This window comes from Vidua macroura, chromosome 22, assembly GCF_024509145.1.
Source record: "Vidua macroura isolate BioBank_ID:100142 chromosome 22, ASM2450914v1, whole genome shotgun sequence".
NCBI classification, from domain to species: Eukaryota; Metazoa; Chordata; class Aves; order Passeriformes; family Viduidae; genus Vidua; species Vidua macroura.
In genome coordinates, this window is record NC_071592.1 from 133,338 (window position 1) to 155,265 (window position 21,928).

Below are 21,928 nucleotides of genomic sequence, written 5' to 3' on the forward strand. Positions count from 1 at the left end.
CTGTGCTGCCCTGACAGTCCCAAAGGAACCCTACAAACTGACATCAGGAACCTGGGCTGGCCACTTTTCTTTCCCAGGGAAAAAGGCTGATCTTTGCCTCCAGGGGCCTGTGGCCCTGAAGTGGCCGGACACCTCCAAAAATCCAAACGATCGAAGATGTGTCGCAGACCCAAGCTGCCCCCACCTCAAACCTGTGCTGCCCTGACAGTCCCAAGGGAACCCTACAAACTGACATCAGGAACCTGGGCTGGCCACTTTTCTTTCCCAGGGAAAAGGACCAGTCTTTGTCTCCAGGGGCTTGTGGCCCTGAGTGGTCAGACACCTCCAAAAATCCAAACGATCGAAGATGTGTCGCAGACCCAAGCTGCCCCCACCTCAAACCTGTGCTGCCCTGACAGTCCCAAGGGAACCCTACAAACTGACATCAGGAACCTGGGCTGGCCACTTTTCTTTCCCAGGGAAAAGGACCAGTCTTTGTCTCCTGGGGCCTGTGGCCCTGAAGTGGCCGGACACCTCCAAAAATCCAAACGATCGAAGATGTGTCGCAGACCCAAGCTGCCCCCACCTCAAACCTGTGCTGCCCTGACAGTCCCAAGGGACCCCTACAAACTGACATCAGGAACCTGGGCTGGCCACTTTTCTTTCCCAGGGAAAAGGACTGGTCTTTGTCTCCAGGGGCCTTTGGCCCTGAAGTGGCCAGACACCTCCAAAAATCCAAACGATCGAAGATGTGTCGCAGACCCAAGCTGCCCCCACCTCAAACCTGTGCTGCCCTGACAGTCCCAAGGGAACCCTACAAACTGACATCAGGAACCTGGGCTGGCCACTTTTCTTTCCCAGGGAAAAGGACCAGTCTTTGTCTCCAGGGGCCTGTGGCCCTGAAGTGGCCGGACACCTCGAAAAATCCAAACGATCGAAGATGTGTCGCAGACCCAAGCTGCCCCCACCTCAAACCTGTGCTGCCCTGACAGTCCCAAGGGAACCCTACAAACTGACATCGGGAACCTGGGCTGGCCACTTTTCTTTCCCAGGGAAAAGGACCGGTCTTTGTCTCCAGGGGCCTGAGGCCCTGAGTGGCCGGACACCTCCAAAAATCCAAACGATCGAAGATGTGTCGCAGACCCAAGCTGCCCCCACCTCAACCCTGTGCTGCCCTGACAGTCCCAAGGGAACCCTACAAACTGACATCAGGATCCTGGGCTGGCCACTTTTCTTTCCCAGGGAAAAGGACCGGTCTTTGTCTCCAGGGGCCTGTGGCCCTGACTGGCCGGACACCTCCAAAAATCCAAACGATCGAAGATGTGTCGCAGACCCAAGCTGCCCCCACCTCAAACCTGTGCTGCCCTGACAGTCCCAAGGGAACCCTACAAACTGACATCAGGAACCTGGGCTGGCCACTTTTCTTTCCCAAGGAAAAAGGCTGATCTTTGCCTCCAGGGGCCTGTGGCCCTGAGTGGCCAGACACCTCCAAAAATCCAAACGATCGAGGATGTGTCGCAGACCCAAGCTGCCCCCACCTCAAACCTGTGCTGCCCTGACAGTCCCAAGGGAACCCTACAAACTGACATCAGGAACCTGGGCTGGCCACTTTTCTTTCCCAAGGAAAAAGCCTGATCTTTGCCTCCAGGGGCCTGTGGCCCTGAGTGGCCGGACACCTCCAAAAATCCAAACGATCGAAGATGTGTCGCAGACCCAAGCTGCCCCCAGCTCAAACCTGTGCTGCCCTGACAGTCCCAAGGGAACCCTACAAACTGACATCAGGAACCTGGGCTGGCCACTTTTCTTTCCCAAGGAAAAAGGACCAGTCTTTGTCTCCAGGGGCCTGTGGCCCTGAAGTGGCCGGACACCTCCAAAAATCCAAACGATCGAAGATGTGTCGCAGACCCAAGCTGCCCCCACCTCAAACCTGTGCTGCCCTGACAGTCCCAAAGGAACCCTACAAACTGACATCAGGAACCTGGGCTGGCCACTTTTCTTTCCCAGGGAAAAAGGCTGATCTTTGCCTCCAGGGACCTGTGGCCCTGAAGTGGCTGGACACATCCAAAAATCCAAACGATCGAAGATGTGTCGCAGACCCAAGCTGCCCCCACCTCAAACCTGTGCTGCCCTGACAGTCCCAAGGGAACCCTACAAACTGACATCGGGATCCTGGGCTGGCCACTTTTCTTTCCCAGGGAAAAGGGCCGGTCTTTGTCTCCAGGGGCCTGAGGCCCTGAGTGGCCGGACACCTCCAAAAATCCAAACGATCGAAGATGTGTCGCAGACCCAAGCTGCCCCCACCTCAAACCTGTGCTGCCCTGACAGTCCCAAGGGAACCCTACAAACTGACATCAGGAACCTGGGCTGGCCACTTTTCTTTCCCAGGGAAAAGTACTGGTCTTTGTCTCCAGGGGCCTGTGGCCCTGAAGTGGCCGGACAGCTCCAAAAATCCAAACGATCGAAGATGTGTCGCAGACCCAAGCTGCCCCCACCTCAAACCTGTGCTGCCCTGACAGTCCCAAGGGAACCCTACAAACTGACATCAGGAACCTGGGCTGGCCACTTTTCTTTCCCAGGGAAAAGGACCGGTCTTTGTCTCCAGGGGCCTGTGGCCCTGACTGGCCGGACACCTCCAAAAATCCAAACGATCGAAGATGTGTCGCAGACCCAAGCTGCCCCCAGCTCAAACCTGTGCTGCCCTGACAGTCCCAAGGGAACCCTACAAACTGACATCAGGAACCTGGGCTGGCCACTTTTCTTTCCCAAGGAAAAAGGCTGATCTTTGCCTCCAGGGGCTTGTGGCCCTGAGTGGCCGGACACATCCAAAAATCCTAATGATCGAAGATGTGTCGCAGACCCAAGCTGCCCCCACCTCAAACCTGTGCTGCCCTGACAGTCCCAAGGAAACCCTACAAATTGACATCAGGAACCTGGGCTGGCCACTTTTCTTTCCCAAGGAAAAAGGCTGATCTTTGCCTCCAGGGGCTTGTGGCCCTGAGTGGCCAGACACCTCCAAAAATCCAAACGATCGAGGATGTGTCGCAGACCCAAGCTGCCCCCACCTCAAACCTGTGCTGCCCTGACAGTCCCAAGGGAACCCTACAAACTGACATCAGGAACCTGGGCTGGCCACTTTTCTTTCCCAGGGAAAAGGACTGGTCTGTGTCTCCAGGGGCCTGTGGCCCTGAAGTGGCCGGACACCTCCAAAAATCCAAACGATCGAAGATGTGTCGCAGACCCAAGCTGCCCCCACCTCAAACCTGTGCTGCCCTGACAGTCCCAAGGGAACCCTACAAACTGACATCAGGAACCTGGGCTGGCCACTTTTCTTTCCCATGGAAAAAGGACCGGTCTCTGTCTCCAGGGGCCTGTGGCATTGAGTGGCCGGACACCTCCAAAAATCCAAACGATCGAAGATGTGTCGCAGACCCAAGCTGCCCCCAGCTCAAACCTGTGCTGCCCTGACAGTCCCAAAGGAACCCTACAAACTGACATCAGGAACCTGGGCTGGCCACTTTTCTTTCCCAGGGAAAAAGGCTGATCTTTGCCTCCAGGGACCTGTGGCCCTGAAGTGGCTGGACACATCCAAAAATCCAAACGATCGAAGATGTGTCGCAGACCCAAGCTGCCCCCAGCTCAAACCTGTGCTGCCCTGACAGTCCCAAGGGAACCCTACAAACTGACATCAGGAACCTGGGCTGGCCACTTTTCTTTCCCAGGGAAAAGGACCGGTCTGGGTCTCCAGGGGCCTGTGGCCCTGAGTGGCCGGACACCTCCAAAAATCCAAACGATCGAAGATGTGTCGCAGACCCAAGCTGCCCCCACCTCAAACCTGTGCTGCCCTGACAGTCCCAAGGGAACCCTACAAACTGACATCAGGAACCTGGGCTGGCCACTTTTCTTTCCCAGGGAAAAGGACCAGTCTTTGTCTCCAGGGGCCTGTGGCCCTGAAGTGGCCGGACACCTCCAAAAATCCAAACGATCGAAGATGTGTCGCAGACCCAACCTGCCCCACCTCAAACCTGTGCTGCCCTGACAGTCCCAAGGGAACCCTACAAACTGACATCAGGAACCTGGGCTGGCCACTTTTCTTTCCCAAGGAAAAAGGCTGATCTTTGCCTCCAGGGGCCTGTGGCCCTGAAGTGGCCGGACACCTCCAAAAATCCAAACGATCGAAGATGTGTCGCAGACCCAAGCTGCCCCCAGCTCAAACCTGTGCTGCCCTGACAGTCCCAAAGTAACCCTACAAACTGACATCAGGAACCTGGGCTGGCCACTTTTCTTTCTCAAGGGAAAATCCTGATATTTGCCTCCAGGGGCCTGTGGCCCTGAAGTGGCCGGACACCTCCAAAAATCCAAACGATCGAAGATGTGTCGCAGACCCAAGCTGCCCCCACCTCAAACCTGTGCTGCCCTGACAGTCCCAAGGGAACCCTACAAACTGACATCAGGAACCTGGGCTGGCCACTTTTCTTTCCCAGGGAAAAGGACCAGTCTTTGTCTCCAGGGGCCTGTGGCCCTGAAGTGGCCGGACACCTCCAAAAATCCAAACGATCGAAGATGTGTCGCAGACCCAAGCTGCCCCCACCTCAAACCTGTGCTGCCCTGACAGTCCCAAAGGAACCCTACAAACTGACATCAGGAACCTGGGCTGGCCACTTTTCTTTCCCAGGGAAAAAGGCTGATCTTTGCCTCCAGGGGCCTGTGGCCCTGAGTGGCCGGACACCTCCAAAAAATCCCAACAAGCCAGGATGTGCCCTCCACTGGCACCTTTCCAAAGCATTGCACTAGATTCCAGTAATACTCTGCATTTCCAGTGGTTCAGCCTGTCTGACCCTCATCCTGACCCTTAAAATGCACTAAGGAATTCTAAAACAGCCCTTAGGAAGGTGTAACAATGCCCTCAAAGACACCAGACAAGTCCTAAGAAGCCTTCCAAAATCCCCTAAATATTCCTAATAGTCCTGCAAAAACACTCAAGGAAACCTGCTCAGCCTCCAAAGCCTTCCTGGTGCTCTCTAGCCCACAGATGTCATCCCTACCTTTCTCCAGGGGGTCCTGTTGTCCTCTGAGGGTTCTGTCGTTGTCCTGGTGTGAGGGTCACTGCCTTGTTCCAGCGGGAGCGTTCCGGTGTGCTCTCGCTTTTAGGGTTGCTGTGTGGTGCTGCTGCTGGCAGGGCTGAAAAGGGAAAAGGCTCTTGTTAGGGGGGCTGCTTAGGCTGAGGTTAGGGCTGGGGGGAGAGGTGGTGCTCCTGTACCCTAACTTGCCTCCTAAGCTGTACCCTGTAGCCCTGATCTCCACTGCACTGTCCAGCCCTCAAGCCCTCGCCCTTTACCCCTCAACCTCTCCCTCTGCCCCCCAGCCCTCAGGCTCTGTGTGTCACCCTCGAGCCCCCCCTTTGCCCCTCAAGCCCCCTCTCAGCTGCCCCTCAGCTCCTGTGCGTCACCCTTAATCCCTCTCCTTTGCCCCTCAGCCCCCAGCTTCTCTGTGTCATGCTCCAGCTGCCCCTGCCCCCCTCAGCATCTCTCTGTCACCCACTGTCCCCTTTCCCCGTGCCTCCCTCAGCTCCCAGCCTCTGTCACCCTCAAGCCCCCACAGTGCCCCTCAGCCTCTATGTGCTGTGCCATGAAAAAACATAAAATTTCCCTAAAAACCCCTCATCTTCAAAATGTTCTAAAAGCCCCACAAAAACATAACAATAGCCTCAGAATACCCTTAAAATACAAGAAAAATACCCTACTTTTAAAAAAACCCTAAAACACACCTAAATATCCCTAAAAAACCTTTAAGAAATCCCTCAATATTCCTAAAAGAGCTCTAAAAATACCCCAAAATACTTAAAATGCCCTGATAAGACCCTAAAAAAACCTAAAAGTTCCCTCAAAAGACCTAAAAATACCCTAGTCCTAAGAGTCCTCCACATACCCTCAATAGACCTAAAAAAGCCCCAAGAACACCCCAAAAAAAACCCATAAACATTCTAATTAGTAGTAAGAAAGCCATGAAAATACCCTAAAAAAAATCTTTTAAAAGCCCTAAAAAAGCCCTAAAAGTATCCTAAATAGTCACAGAAAATTCCTAAAAAGCTCCTGTGAAAAAAACCCTAAAATATCTTTTTAAAGCCCTAAAAAACCCCTAAAAAAGTGCTCAGTCCCCAACCTCTACCAGTCACTCTCTAGCCAGCAAACATCATCCCTACCTTTTCATTAGGGTCACTGCCTGCAGCTGCTGGGAGGGTTCTGGGGCTGTCCCAGCAGTAGGGTTGCTGCCTGCAGCTGCTGTTGAGGAACACTGGTGTTCTAGGGGTGTGTTTAGGGTGAGCTTAGGGTTGGGGTGAGGGCTGCTGCTGTACCCTAACCCTTCCTGGTACCCCGTGCCCTGTCCTTTGTACCCCTAACCCTCAGGGTCAGCTCTCCACCTGTCAAGTCCCCCCCTTTTTGCCCCTCAGCCCGCAATGTCTGTGTGTCACCCCAAGCCCCCCGACACTGTCCTGTGGCCCCCTAACCTCCACCGTGCACTTTCCACCCTTGTAGGGGTGGTTTTAAGGGTGAGGTTAAGGGTGCTGTGAGGGCTGGTTCACCTGTCACCCTCAGGCACCCCCCCACTTTGTCCCTCAGGACAGCCCCTGCCTCTCAGCCTCCTTGTGTCACCCTCAGGTTCCCACCGCAGCCTCTCAGCGTCTCTGTGCCACCCTGGAGCCCCCCTTTTTGACTCCTAAAGACCCCTTCTGCCTCTCAGCTGCCCCCATGTTCTGTGTCACCCTCCAGCCCCCTCCCCTCAGCCCCAGCTGCCTTTGTGACACCGCGCGGCCCACAGATGCCATCCCTGCCTGTTTTCTTTGGGTGTTGTCCTGCTGTGAGGGCCGCACTATCCCCACGAGTCCGGGCTCCCATGTCCTGCTGCAGGGAGTCACACCTGGGGCATGGGAGGAGTGAGGGATGGGGCAGGGGCGGGATGGGGAGGGGTGAAGGGTGGAGAGAGACTGGGGAAGGGGTGGGCTGGAAGGACAAGTAGGGGTGAGGGGTGGAGACGGGGACAGAGCAGAACAGGGCAGAGGGAAGAGGGACATTTGGAGGGGGCACTCCACATATCCCAGACCAAAGCTGCAGCAAAATACAATTTTAGTGGACAGGGCAAAGCCAAAAACCACCTGCAAACTGACACCAGGAACCAGGGCTGGCCACATTTCTTTCCCAGGAAAAAGGGCATGTCAGGGCCACAGACCCCTGGAGGCAAAGATCAGCCTTTTTCCTTGAGAAAGAAAAGTGGCCAGCCCAGGTTCCTGATGTCAGTTTGTAGGGTTCCCTTGGGACTGTCAGGGCAGCACAGGTTTGAGGTGGGGGCAGCTTGGGTCTGCGACACATCTTCGATCGTTTGGATTTTTGGAGGTGTCCGGCCACTCAGGGCCACAGGACCCTGGAGACAAAGATCAGCTTTTTTCCTTTGGAAAGAAAAGTGGTCAGCCCAGGTTCTTAATGTCAGTTTGTAGGGTTCCCTTGGGACTGTCAGGGCAGCACAGGTTTGAGGTGGGGGCAGCTTGGGTCTGCGACACATCCTCGATCGTTAGGATTTTTGGAGGTGTCCAGCCACTCAGGGCCACAGGACCCTGGAGACAAAGACCGGCCCTTTTCCCTGGGAAAGAAAAGTGGCCAGCCCAGGTTCTTAATGTCAGTTTGTAGGGTTCCCTTGGGACTGTCAGGGCAGCACAGGTGTGAGGTGGGGGCAGCTTGGGTCTGCGACACATCCTCGATCGTTAGGATTTGTGGAGGTGTCCAGCCACTCAGGGCCACAGGACCCTGGAGACAAAGACCGGCCCTTTTCCCTGGGAAAGAAAAGTGGCCAGCCCAGGTTCTTAATGTCAGTTTGTAGGGTTCCTTTGGGACGGTCAGGGCAGCACAGGTGTGAGGTGGGGGCAGCTTGGGTCTGTGACACATCCTCGATCGTTTGGATTTTTGGACGTAGCCGGCCACTGAGGACCACAGGCCCATGGAAACAAAGTTCAGCCTTTTTCCTTGGAAAGAAAAGTGGTCAGCCCTGGTTCCTGATGTCAGTTTGTAGGGTTCCCTTGGGACTGTCAGGGCAGCACAGGTTTGAGGTGGGAGCAGCTTGGGTCTGCAACACATGCTCGATCGTTCGGAATTTTTGGACGTAGCCTGCCACTGAGGGCCACAGGCCCCTGGAGACAAAGATCAGCTTTTTTCCTTTGGAAAGAAAAGTGGTCAGCCCACGTTCTTAATGTCAGTTTGTAGGGTTCCCTTGGGACTGTCAGGGCAGCACAGGGTTGAGGTGGGGGCAGCTTAGGTCTGCGACACATCCTCGATCGTTCAGATTTTGGGACGCAGCCGGCCACTGAGGGCCTAACCCTAAACCCTAAACCCAAACCCTAACCCCTAACCCTACAAGATGGTGGCACCCCTGTGGTCACATGATGGGGAGTAAAATGGCAGCACCTGTGTGGTCATGTGACAGGGAGCAAGATGGTGGCGCCCATAGGGTCACGTGATGGGGAGCAAGGTGGCGGTGTCTACATGGTGGGGGTGATGTGGGTAGTGGGTATTGTAATGTGCCAGGTGGAGCACTAATTAGGGGTTGTATAGGTATATATAAAAAAGAAGAAAAACTATATGTCCGGTGCAGCAGTAGAAAGTTTCAGGCTCCCGGGGCGTAAATTCATTTTTTTTTTTAATAATTACTTAAAGTTTGTTTTTTATTTTACTCCCAGGGAGCCTGAAAGTTTCTACTGCTGCTTTTTGAAAGCTAGAAAGGGAAACAAAGTTAGAAATGAAAAGATGGAAAGAAAGAAAAAGACAGACTTAAGAGAGGACTTAAGAGAGCACTTAAGAGAGCACTTAAGAGAGCACTTAAGAGAGGACTTAAGAGAGGACTTAAGAGAGCACTTAAGAGACGACTTAAGAGAGGACTTAAGAGAGGACTTAAGAGAGCACTTAAGAGAGCACTTAAGAGACGACTTAAGAGAGCACTTAAGAGACGACTTAAGAGAGGACTTAAGAGAGCACTTAAGAGAGGACTTAAGAGAGGACTTAAGAGAGCACTTAAGAGAGCACTTAAGAGAGCACTTAAGAGAGGACTTAAGAGAGCACTTAAGAGAGGACTTAAGAGAGGACTTAAGAGAGCACTTAAGAGAGCACTTAAGAGAGGACTTAAGAGAGCACTTAAGAGACGACTTAAGAGAGGACTTAAGAGAGCACTTAAGAGAGGACTTAAGAGAGGACTTAAGAGAGCACTTAAGAGAGCACTTAAGAGAGGACTTAAGAGAGGACTTAAGAGAGCACTTAAGAGAGCACTTAAGAGAGGACTTAAGAGAGCACTTAAGAGAGCACTTAAGAGAGGACTTAAGAGACGACTTAAGAGAGGACTTAAGAGAGCACTTAAGAGAGCACTTAAGAGACGACTTAAGAGACTACTTAAGAGACGAAAAGAAATAGGAAGAGAATGGCAAAGAGTAAAAAAATGAGAAGGGTTACAGTGAAAAAGAAAGAGGGTGAGAGTGAAAAAGAGGACAAAAGAATAGAGAAAAAAAAGAAGCTGGAGAGAAAAAGAAATAAAGAGTAAAAGCATCAACTAGAGAGACAAATAAATAGTTAGAAATAGTGAAACAGAGAAACAGAAGAAAAGACATACAGGGAAATAGAGAAGCAGAGAGAGAGAGAGTTAGAAACAGTGAGAAACAGAAACAAAGTTAGGGACGGACAGAAATGACAGGACAAAAAGAAAACTAAGAGAAGAAGCAAAGGAAGAAATACAGTGGGGAAAAAAAAAATTACTAAACCACACCAAAAAAACACAGGAGCAAAAGGGGGAAGGGGAGGGAGCGGGGGGCATCATTATTAGGGTTGATTCAAATTTATTGAATATTTTTTTTTATTTACACTCCAGCAAAACACATGGAAACGATGTATAACAATGGGAACCCTACAAACTGACATCAGGAACCTGGGCTGGCCACTTTTCTTTCCCAAGGAAAAAGGCTGATCTTTGCCTCCAGGGGCCTGTGGCCCTGAGTGGCCAGACACCTCCAAAAATCCAAACGATCGAAGATGTGTCGCAGACCCAAGCTGCCCCCAGCTCAAACCTGTGCTGCCCTGACAGTCCCAAGGGAACCCTACAAACTGACATCAGGAACCTGGGCTGGCCACTTTTCTTTCCCAGGGAAAATAGACCGTTCTCTGTCTCCAGGGGCCTGTGGCATTGAGTGGCCCGACACCTCCAAAAATCCAAACGATCGAAGATGTGTCACAGACCCAAGCTGCCCCCACCTCAAACCTGTGCTGCCCTGACAGTCCCAAGGGAACCCTACAAACTGACATCAGGAACCTGGGCTGGCCACTTTTCTTTCCCTGGGAAAAGGACCGGTCTGGGTCTCCAGGGGCCTGTGGCCCTGAGTGGCCGGACACCTCCAAAAATCCAAACGATCGAAGATGTGTCGCAGACCCAAGCTGCCCCCACCTCAAACCTGTGCTGCCCTGACAGTCCCAAAGGAACCCTACAAACTGACATCAGGAACCTGGGCTGGCCACTTTTCTTTCCCAGGGAAAAGGACTGGTCTTTGTCTCCAGGGGCCTGTGGCCCTGAAGTGGCCAGACACCTCCAAAAATCCAAACGATCGAAGATGTGTCGCAGACCCAAGCTGCCCCCACCTCAAACCTGTGCTGCCCTGACAGTCCCAAGGGAACCCTACAAATTGACATCAGGAACCTGGGCTGGCCACTTTTCTTTCCCAAGGAAAAAGGCTGATCTTTGCCTCCAGGGGCTTGTGGCCCTGAGTGGCCAGACACCTCCAAAAATCCAAACGATCGAGGATGTGTCGCAGACCCAAGCTGCCCCCACCTCAAACCTGTGCTGCCCTGACAGTCCCAAGGGAACCCTACAAACTGACATCAGGAACCTGGGCTGGCCACTTTTCTTTCCCAAGGAAAAAGGCTGATCTTTGCCTCCAGGGGCCTGTGGCCCTGAGTGGCCGGACACCTCCAAAAATCCAAACGATCGAAGATGTGTCGCAGACCCAAGCTGCCCCCACCTCAAACCTGTGCTGCCCTGACAGTCCCAAGGGAACCCTACAAACTGACATCAGGAACCTGGGCTGGCCACTTTTCTTTCCCAAGGAAAAAGGACCGGTCTTTGTCTCCAGGGGCCTGTGGCCCTGAAGTGGCCGGACACCTCCAAAAATCCAAACGATCGAAGATGTGTCGCAGACCCAAGCTGCCCCCACCTCAAACCTGTGCTGCCCTGACAGTCCCAAGGGAACCCTACAAACTGACATCGGGAACCTGGGCTGGCCACTTTTCTTTCCCAGGGAAAAGGACCGGTCTTTGTCTCCAGGGGCCTGAGGCCCTGAGTGGCCGGACACCTCCAAAAATCCAAACGATCGAAGATGTGTCGCAGACCCAAGCTGCCCCCACCTCAAACCTGTGCTGCCCTGACAGTCCCAAGGGAACCCTACAAACTGACATCAGGAACCTGGGCTGGCCACTTTTCTTTCCCAAGGAAAAAGGCTGATCTTTGCCTCCAGGGGCCTGTGGCCCTGAAGTGGCCGGACACCTCCAAAAACCCAAACGATCGAAGATGTGTCGCAGACCCAAGCTGCCCCCACCTCAAACCTGTGCTGCCCTGACAGTCCCAAAGGAACCCTAAAAACTGACATCAGGAACCTGGGCTGGCCACTTTTCTTTCCCAGGGAAAAGGACCAGTCTTTGTCTCCAGGGGCCTGTGGCCCTGAAGTGGCCGGACACCTCCAAAAATCCAAACGATCGAGGATGTGTCGCAGACCCAAGCTGCCCCCACCTCAAACCTGTGCTGCCCTGACAGTCCCAAGGGAACCCTACAAACTGACATCAGGAACCTGGGCTGGCCACTTTTCTTTCCCATGGAAAAAGGACCGTTCTCTGTCTCCAGGGGCCTGTGGCATTGAGTGGCCCGACACCTCCAAAAATCCAAACGATCGAAGATGTGTCACAGACCCAAGCTGCCCCCACCTCAAACCTGTGCTGCCCTGACAGTCCCAAGGGAACCCTACAAACTGACATCAGGAACCTGGGCTGGCCACTTTTCTTTCCCTGGGAAAAGGACCGGTCTGGGTCTCCAGGGGCCTGTGGCCCTGAGTGGCCGGACACCTCCAAAAATCCAAACGATCGAAGATGTGTCGCAGACCCAAGCTGCCCCCAGCTCAAACCTGTGCTGCCCTGACAGTCCCAAGGGAATCCTACAAACTGACATCAGGAACCTGGGCTGGCCACTTTTCTTTCCCAGGGAAAAGGACCGGTCTTTGTCTCCAGGGGCCTGTGGCCCTGACTGGCCGGACACCTCCAAAAATCCAAACGATCGAGGATGTGTCGCAGACCCAAGCTGCCCCCACCTCAAACCTGTGCTGCCCTGACAGTCCCAAAGGAACCCTACAAACTGACATCAGGAACCTGGGCTGGCCACTTTTCTTTCCCAGGGAAAAAGGCTGATCTTTGCCTCCAGGGGCCTGTGGCCCTGAAGTGGCCGGACACCTCCAAAAATCCAAACGATCGAAGATGTGTCGCAGACCCAAGCTGCCCCCACCTCAAACCTGTGCTGCCCTGACAGTCCCAAGGGAATCCTACAAACTGACATCAGGAACCTGGGCTGGCCACTTTTCTTTCCCAGGGAAAAGGACCGGTCTTTGTCTCCAGGGGCCTGTGGCCCTGACTGGCCGGACACCTCCAAAAATCCAAACGATCGAGGATGTGTCGCAGACCCAAGCTGCCCCCACCTCAAACCTGTGCTGCCCTGACAGTCCCAAAGGAACCCTACAAACTGACATCAGGAACCTGGGCTGGCCACTTTTCTTTCCCAGGGAAAAAGGCTGATCTTTGCCTCCAGGGGCCTGTGGCCCTGAAGTGGCCGGACACCTCCAAAAATCCAAACGATCGAAGATGTGTCGCAGACCCAAGCTGCCCCCAGCTCAAACCTCTGCTGCCCTGACAGTCCCAAGGGAACCCTACAAACTGACATCAGGAACCTGGGCTGGCCACTTTTCTTTCCCAGGGAAAAGGACCGGTCCGGGTCTCCAGGGGCCTGTGGCCCTGACTGGCCGGACACCTCCAAAAATCCAAACGATCGAAGATGTGTCGCAGACCCAAGCTGCCCCCACCTCAAACCTGTGCTGCCCTGACAGTCCCAAGGGAACCCTACAAACTGACATCAGGAACCTGGGCTGGCCACTTTTCTTTCCCAGGGAAAAGGACCAGTCTTTCTCTCCAGGGGCTTGTGGCCCTGAGTGGCCAGACACCTCCAAAAATCCAAACGATCGAAGATGTGTCGCAGACCCAAGCTGCCCCCACCTCAAACCTGTGCTGCCCTGACAGTCCCAAGGGAACCCTACAAACTGACATCAGGAACCTGGGCTGGCCACTTTTCTTTCCCAGGGAAAAGGGCTGATCTTTGCCTCCAGGGGCCTGTGGCCCTGACTGGCCGGACACATCCAAAAATCCAAACGATCGAGGATGTGTCGCAGACCCAAGCTGCCCCCACCTCAAACCTGTGCTGCCCTGACAGTCCCAAGGGAACCCTACAAACTGACATCGGGAACCTGGGCTGGCCACTTTTCTTTCCCTGGGAAAATAGCTGATCTTTGCCTCCAGGGGCCTGTGGCCCTGAGTGGCCGGACACCTCCAAAAATCCAAACGATCGAAGATGTGTCGCAGACCCAAGCTGCCCCCACCTCAAACCTGTGCTGCCCTGACAGTCCCAAAGGAACCCTACAAACTGACATCAGGAACCTGGGCTAGCCACTTTTCTTTCCCAGGGAAAAAGGCTGATCTTTGCCTCCAGGGGCCTGTGGCCCTGAAGTGGCCGGACACCTCCAAAAATCCAAACGATCGAAGATGTGTCGCAGACCCAAGCTGCCCCCACCTCAAACCTGTGCTGCCCTGACAGTCCCAAGGGAACCCTACAAACTGACATCAGGAACCTGGGCTGGCCACTTTTCTTTCCCAGGGAAAAGGACCGGTCTTTGTCTCCAGGGGCCTGTGGCCCTGACTGGCCGGACACCTCCAAAAATCCAAACGATCGAGGATGTGTCGCAGACCCAAGCTGCCCCCACCTCAAACCTGTGCTGCCCTGACAGTCCCAAAGGAACCCTACAAACTGACATCAGGAACCTGGGCTGGCCACTTTTCTTTCCCAGGGAAAAGGACCGGTCTTTGTCTCCAGGGGCCTGTGGCCCTGACTGGCCGGACACCTCCAAAAATCCAAACGATCGAAGATGTGTCGCAGACCCAAGCTGCCCCCACCTCAAACCTGTGCTGCCCTGACAGTCCCAAGGGAACCCTACAAACTGACATCAGGAACCTGGGCTGGCCACTTTTCTTTCCCAGGGAAAAGGACCGGTCTTTGTCTCCAGGGGCCTGTGGCCCTGAAGTGGCCGGACACCTCCAAAAATCCTAACGATCGAAGATGTGTCGCAGACCCAAGCTGCCCCCACCTCAAACCTGTGCTGCCCTGACAGTCCCAAGGGAACCCTACAAACTGACATCAGGAACCTGGGCTGGCCACTTTTCTTTCCCAAGGAAAAAGGCTGATCTTTGCCTCCAGGGGCCTGTGGCCCTGAAGTGGCCGGACACCTCCAAAAATCCAAACGATCGAAGATGTGTCGCAGACCCAAGCTGCCCCCACCTCAAACCTGTGCTGCCCTGACAGTCCCAAGGGAACCCTACAAACTGACATCGGGAACCTGGGCTGGCCACTTTTCTTTCCCAGGGAAAAGGACCAGTCTTTGTCTCCAGGGGCCTGTGGCCCTGAAGTGGCCGGACACCTCCAAAAATCCAAACGATCGAAGATGTTTCGCAGACCCAAGCTGCCCCCACCTCAAACCTGTGCTGCCCTGAGAGTCCCAAGGGAACCCTACAAATTGACATCAGGAACCTGGGCTGGCCACTTTTCTTTCCCAAGGAAAAAGGCTGATCTTTGCCTCCAGGGGCTTGTGGCCCTGAGTGGCCAGACACCTCCAAAAATCCAAACGATCGAGGATGTGTCGCAGACCCAAGCTGCCCCCACCTCAAACCTGTGCTGCCCTGACAGTCCCAAGGGAACCCTACAAACTGACATCAGGAACCTGGGCTGGCCACTTTTCTTTCCCAAGGAAAAAGGCTGATCTTTGCCTCCAGGGGCCTGTGGCCCTGAGTGGCCGGACACCTCCAAAAATCCAAACGATCGAAGATGTGTCGCAGACCCAAGCTGCCCCCACCTCAAACCTGTGCTGCCCTGACAGTCCCAAGGGAACCCTACAAACTGACATCGGGAACCTGGGCTGGCCACTTTTCTTTCCCAAGGAAAAGGACCGGTCTGGGTCTCCAGGGGCCTGTGGCCCTGAGTGGCCGGACACCTCCAAAAATCCAAACGATCGAAGATGTGTCGCAGACCCAAGCTGCCCCCACCTCAAACCTGTGCTGCCCTGACAGTCCCAAAGGAACCCTACAAACTGACATCAGGAACCAGGGCTGGCCACTTTTCTTTCCCAGGGAAAAAGGCTGATCTTTGCCTCCAGGGGCCTGTGGCCCTGAAGTGGCCAGACACCTCCAAAAATCCAAACGATCGAAGATGTGTCGAAGACCCAAGCTGCCCCCAGCTCAAACCTGTGCTGCCCTGACAGTCCCAAGGGAACCCTACAAACTGACATCAGGAACCTGGGCTGGCCACTTTTCTTTCCCAGGGAAAAGGACCAGTCTTTGTCTCCAGGGGCCTGTGGCCCTGAAGTGGCCGGACACCTCCAAAAATCCAAACGATCGAAGATGTGTCGCAGACCCAAGCTGCCCCCACCTCAAACCTGTGCTGCCCTGACAGTCCCAAAGGAACCCTACAAACTGACATCAGGAACCTGGGCTGGCCACTTTTCTTTCTCAAGGAAAAAGCCTGATATTTGCCTCCAGGGGCCTGTGGCCCTGAGTGGCCGGACACCTCCAAAAATCCAAACGATCGAAGATGTGTCGCAGACCCAAGCTGCCCCCACCTCAAACCTGTGCTGCCCTGACAGTCCCAAGGGAACCCTACAAACTGACATCAGGAACCTGGGCTGGCCACTTTTCTTTCCCAAGGAAAAAGGCTGATCTTTGCCTCCAGGGGCTTGTGGCCCTGAGTGGCCAGACACCTCCAAAAATCCAAACGATCGAAGATGTGTCGCAGACCCAAGCTGCCCCCACCTCAAACCTGTGCTGCCCTGACAGTCCCAAGGGAACCCTACAAACTGACATCAGGAACCTGGGCTGGCCACTTTTCTTTCCCAAGGAAAAAGGCTGATCTTTGCCTCCAGGGGCCTGTGGCCCTGACTGGCCGGACACCTCCAAAAATCCAAACGATCGAAGATGTGTCGCAGACCCAGGCTGCCCCCACCTCAAACCTGTGCTGCCCTGACAGTCCCAAAGGAACCCTACAAACTGACATCAGGAACCTGGGCTGGCCACTTTTCTTTCCCAGGGAAAAAGGCTGATCTTTGCCTCCAGGGGCCTGTGGCCCTGAAGTGGCCGGACACATCCAAAAATCCAAACGATCGAAGATGTGTCGCAGACCCAAGCTGCCCCCACCTCACACCTGTGCTGCCCTGACAGTCCCAAGGGACCCCTACAAACTGACATCAGGAACCTGGGCTGGCCACTTTTCTTTCCCAAGGAAAAAGGCTGATCTTTGCCTCCAGGGGCCTGTGGCCCTGAGTGGCCAGACACCTCCAAAAATCCAAACGATCGAAGATGTGTCGCAGACCCAAGCTGCCCCCACCTCAAACCTGTGCTGCCCTGACAGTCCCAAGGGAACCCTACAAACTGACATCAGGAACCTGGGCTGGCCACTTTTCTTTCCCAGGGAAAAGGACCAGTCTTTGTCTCCAGGGGCCTGTGGCATTGAGTGGCCCGACACCTCCAAAAATCCAAACGATCGAAGATGTGTCGCAGACCCAAGCTGACCCCAGCTCAAACCTGTGCTGCCCTGACAGTCCCAAGGGAACCCTACAAACTGACATTAGGAACCTGGGCTGGCCACTTTTCTTTCCCAAGGAAAAAGGACCGGTCTTTGTCTCCAGGGACCTGTGGCATTGAGTGGCCCGACACCTCCAAAAATCCAAACGATCGAAGATGTGTCGCAGACCCAAGCTGACCCCAGCTCAAACCTGTGCTGCCCTGACAGTCCCAAGGGAACCCTACAAACTGACATCAGGAACCTGGGCTGGCCACTTTTCTTTCCCAGGGAAAAGGACCAGTCTTTGTCTCCAGGGGCCTGTGGCCCTGAAGTGGCCGGACACCTCCAAAAATCCAAACGATCGAAGATGTGTCGCAGACCCAAGCTGCCCCCACCTCAAACCTGTGCTGCCCTGACAGTCCCAAGGGAACCCTACAAACTGACATCGGGAACCTGGGCTGGCCACTTTTCTTTCCCTGGGAAAAGGACCGGTCTGGGTCTCCAGGGGCCTGTGGCCCTGAGTGGCCGGACACCTCCAAAAATCCAAACGATCGAAGATGTGTCGCAGACCCAAGCTGCCCCCACCTCAAACCTGTGCTGCCCTGACAGTCCCAAAGGAACCCTACAAACTGACATCAGGAACCTGGGCTGGCCACTTTTCTTTCCCAGGGAAAAAGGCTGATCTTTGCCTCCAGGGGCCTGTGGCCCTGAAGTGGCCGGACACCTCTAAAAATCCAAACGATCGAAGATGTGTCGCAGACCCAAGCTGCCCCCACCTCAAACCTGTGCTGCCCTGACAGTCCCAAGGGAACCCTACAAACTGACATCAGGAACCTGGGCTGACCACTTTTCTTTCCAAAGGAAAAAAAGCTGATATTTGCCTCCAGGGTCCTGTGGCCCTGAAGTGGCCGGACACCTCCAAAAATCCAAACGATCGAAGATGTGTCGCAGACCCAAGCTGCCCCCAGCTCAAACCTGTGCTGCCCTGATAGTCCCAAGGGAACCCTACAAACTGACATCAGGAACCTGGGCTGGCCACTTTTCTTTCCCAGGGAAAAGAACTGGTCTTTGTCTCCAGGGGCCTGTGGCCCTGAAGTGGCCAGACACCTCCAAAAATCCAAACGATCGAAGATGTGTCGCAGACCCAAGCTGCCCCCACCTCAAACCTGTGCTGCCCTGACAGTCCCAAGGGAACCCTACAAACTGACATCAGGAACCTGGGCTGGCCACTTTTCTTTCCCAATGAAAAAGGCTGATCTTTGCCTCCAGGGGCCTGTGGCCCTGAGTGGCCAGACACCTCCAAAAATCCAAACGATCGAAGATGTGTCGCAGACCCAAGCTGCCCCCACCTCAAACCTGTGCTGCCCTGACAGTCCCAAGGGAACCCTACAAACTGACATCAGGAACCTGGGCTGGCCACTTTTCTTTCCCAGGGAAAAGGACCAGTCTTTGTCTCCAGGGGCCTGTGGCCCTGAAGTGGCCGGACACCTCCAAAAATCCAAACGATCGAAGATGTGTCGCAGACCCAAGCTGCCCCCACCTCAAACCTGTGCTGCCCTGACAGTCCCAAGGGAACCCTACAAACTGACATCAGGAACCTGGGCTGGCCACTTTTCTTTCCCAGGGAAAAGGACCAGTCTTTGTCTCCAGGGGCCTGTGGCCCTGAAGTGGCCGGACACCTCCAAAAATCCAAACGATCGAAGATGTGTCGCAGACCCAAGCTGCCCCCACCTCAAACCTGTGCTGCCCTGACAGTCCCAAGGGAACCCTACAAACTGACATCAGGAACCTGGGCTGGCCACTTTTCTTTCCCAAGGAAAAAGGCTGATCTTTGCCTCCAGGGGCCTGTGGCCCTGAGTGGCCGGACACCTCCAAAAAATCCCAACAAGCCAGGATGTGCCCTCCACTGGCACCTTTCCAAAGCATTGCACTAGATTCCAGTAATACTCTGCATTTCCAGTGGTTCAGCCTGTCTGACCCTCATCCTGACCCTTAAAATGCACTAAGGAATTCTAAAACAGCCCTTAGGAAGGTGTAACAATGCCCTCAAAGACACCAGACAAGTCCTAAGAAGCCTTCCAAAATCCCCTAAATATTCCTAATAGTCCTGCAAAAACACTCAAGGAAACCTGCTCAGCCTCCAAAGCCTTCCTGGTGCTCTCTAGCCCACAGATGTCATCCCTACCTTTCTCCAGGGGGTCCTGTTGTCCTCTGAGGGTTCTGTCGTTGTCCTGGTGTGAGGGTCACTGCCTTGTCCTAGCGGGAGCGTTCCGGTGTGCTCTCGCTGTTAGGGTTGCTGTGTGGTGCTGCTGCTGGCAGGGCTGAAAAGGGAAAAGGCTCTTGTTAGGGGGGCTGCTTAGGCTGAGGTTAGGGCTGGGGGGAGAGGTGGTGCTCCTGTACCCTAACTTGCCTCCTAAGCTGTACCCTGTAGCCCTGATCTCCACTGCACTGTCCAGCCCTCAAGCCCTCGCCCTTTACCCCTCAACCTCTCCCTCTGCCCCCCAGCCCTCAGGCTCCGTGTGTCACCCTCGAGCCCCCCCTTTGCCCCTCAAGCCCCCTCTCAGCTGCCCCTCAGCTCCTGTGCGTCACCCTTAATCCCTCTCCTTTGCCCCTCAGCCCCCAGCTTCTCTGTGTCATGCTCCAGCTGCCCCTGCCCCCCTCAGCATCTCTCTGTCACCCACTGTCCCCTTTCCCCGTGCCTCCCTCAGCTCCCAGCCTCTGTCACCCTCAAGCCCCCACAGTGCCCCTCAGCCTCTATGTGCTGTGCCATGAAAAAACATAAAATTTCCCTAAAAACCCCTCATCTTCAAAATGTTCTAAAAGCCCCACAAAAACATAACAATAGCCTCAGAATACCCTTAAAATACAAGAAAAATACCCTACTTTTAAAAAAACCCTAAAACACACCTAAATATCCCTAAAAAACCTTTAAGAAATCCCTCAATATTCCTAAAAGAGCTCTAAAAATACCCCAAAATACTTAAAATGCCCTGATAAGACCCTAAAAAAACCTAAAAGTTCCCTCAAAAGACCTAAAAATACCCTAGTCCTAAGAGTCCTCCACATACCCTCAATAGACCTAAAAAAGCCCCAAGAACACCCCAAAAAAACCCCATAAACATTCTAATTAGTAGTAAGAAAGCCATGAAAATACCCTAAAAAAAATCTTTTAAAAACCCTAAAAAAGCCCTAAAAGTATCCTAAATAGTCACAGAAAATTCCTAAAAAGCTCCTGTGAAAAAAACCCTAAAATATCTTTTTAAAGCCCTAAAAAACCCCTAAAAAAGTGCTCAGTCCCCAACCTCTACCAGTCACTCTCTAGCCAGCAAACATCATCCCTACCTTTTCATTAGGGTCACTGCCTGCAGCTGCTGGGAGGGTTCTGGGGCTGTCCCAGCATTAGGGTCACTGCCTGCAGCTGCTGTTGAGGAAAACTGGTGTTCTAGGGGTGTGTTTAGGGTGAGCTTAGGGTTGGGGTGAGGGCTGCTGCTGTACCCTAACCCTTCCTGGTACCCCGTGCCCTGTCCTTTGTACCCCTAACCCTCAGGGTCAGCTCTCCACCTGTCAAGTCCCCCCCTTTTTGCCCCTCAGCCCGCAATGTCTGTGTGTCACCCCAAGCCCCCCGACACTGTCCTGTGGCCCCCTAACCTCCACCGTGCACTTTCCACCCTTGTAGGGGTGGTTTTAAGGGTGAGGTTAAGGGTGCTGTGAGGGCTGGTTCACCTGTCACCCTCAGGTACCCCCCCACTTTGTCCCTCAGGACAGCCCCTGCCTCTCAGCCTCCTTGTGTCACCCTCAGGTTCCCACCGCAGCCTCTCAGCGTCTCTGTGCCACCCTGGAGCCCCCCTTTTTGACTCCTAAAGACCCCTTCTGCCTCTCAGCTGCCCCCATCTTCTGTGTCACCCTCCAGCCCCCTCCCCTCAGCCCCAGGTACCTTTGTGACACCGCGCGGCCCACAGACGTCGTCCCTGCCTGTTTTCTTTGGGTGTTGTCCTGCTGCGAGGGCCGCACTATCCCCACGAGTCCGGGCTCCCATGTCCTGCTGCAGGGAGTCACACCTGGGGCATGGGAGGAGTGAGGGATGGGGCAGGGGCGGGATGGGGAGGGGTGAAGGGTGGAGAGAGACTGGGGAAGGGGTGGGCTGGAAGGACAAGTAGGGGTGAGGGGTGGAGACGGGGACAGAGCAGAACAGGGCAGAGGGAAGAGGGACATTTGGAGGGGGCAGTCCACATATCCCAGACCAAAGCTGCAGCAAAATACAATTTTAGTGGACAGGGCAAAGCCAAACACCACCTGCAAATTGACATCAGGAACCAGGGCTGGCCACTTTTCTTTCCCAGGGAAAAAGGGCATGTCAGGGCCACAGACCCCTGGAGGCAAAGATCAGCCTTTTTCCTTGGGAAAGAAAAGTGGCCAGCCCAGGTTCCTGATGTCAGTTTGTAGGGTTCCCTTGGGACTGTCAGGGCAGCACAGGTTGGAGGTGGGGGCAGCTTGGGTCTGCGACACATCTTCGATCGTTCGGATTTTGGGATGCAGCCGGCCACTGAGGGACATAGGCTCCTGGAGACAAAGACCGGCCCTTTTCCCTGGGAAAAAAATGTGGCCAGCCCAGGTTCTTAATGTCAGTTTGTAGGGGTCCCTTGGGACTGTCAGGGCAGCACAGATTTGAGGTGGGGGCAGCTTGGGTCTGCGACACATCTTCGATCGTTTGGAATTTTGGAGGTTCCCAGCCACTGAGGGCCACAGGCCCCTGGAGACAAAGATCAGCCTTTTTCCTGGGAAAGAAAAGTGGTCCGCCCAGGTTCTTAATGTCAGTTTGTAGGGTTCCCTTGGGACTGTCAGGGCAGCACAGGTTTGAGGTGGGGTCAGCTTGGGTCTGCGACACATCCTCGATCGTTCGGATTTTGGAGGTGTCTGGGGACCCAGGGCCATAGACCCCTGGAGACAAGGACCGACCCTTTTCCCAGGGAAAGAAAAGTGGCCAGCCCAGGTTCCTGATGTCAGTTTGTAGGGTTCCCTT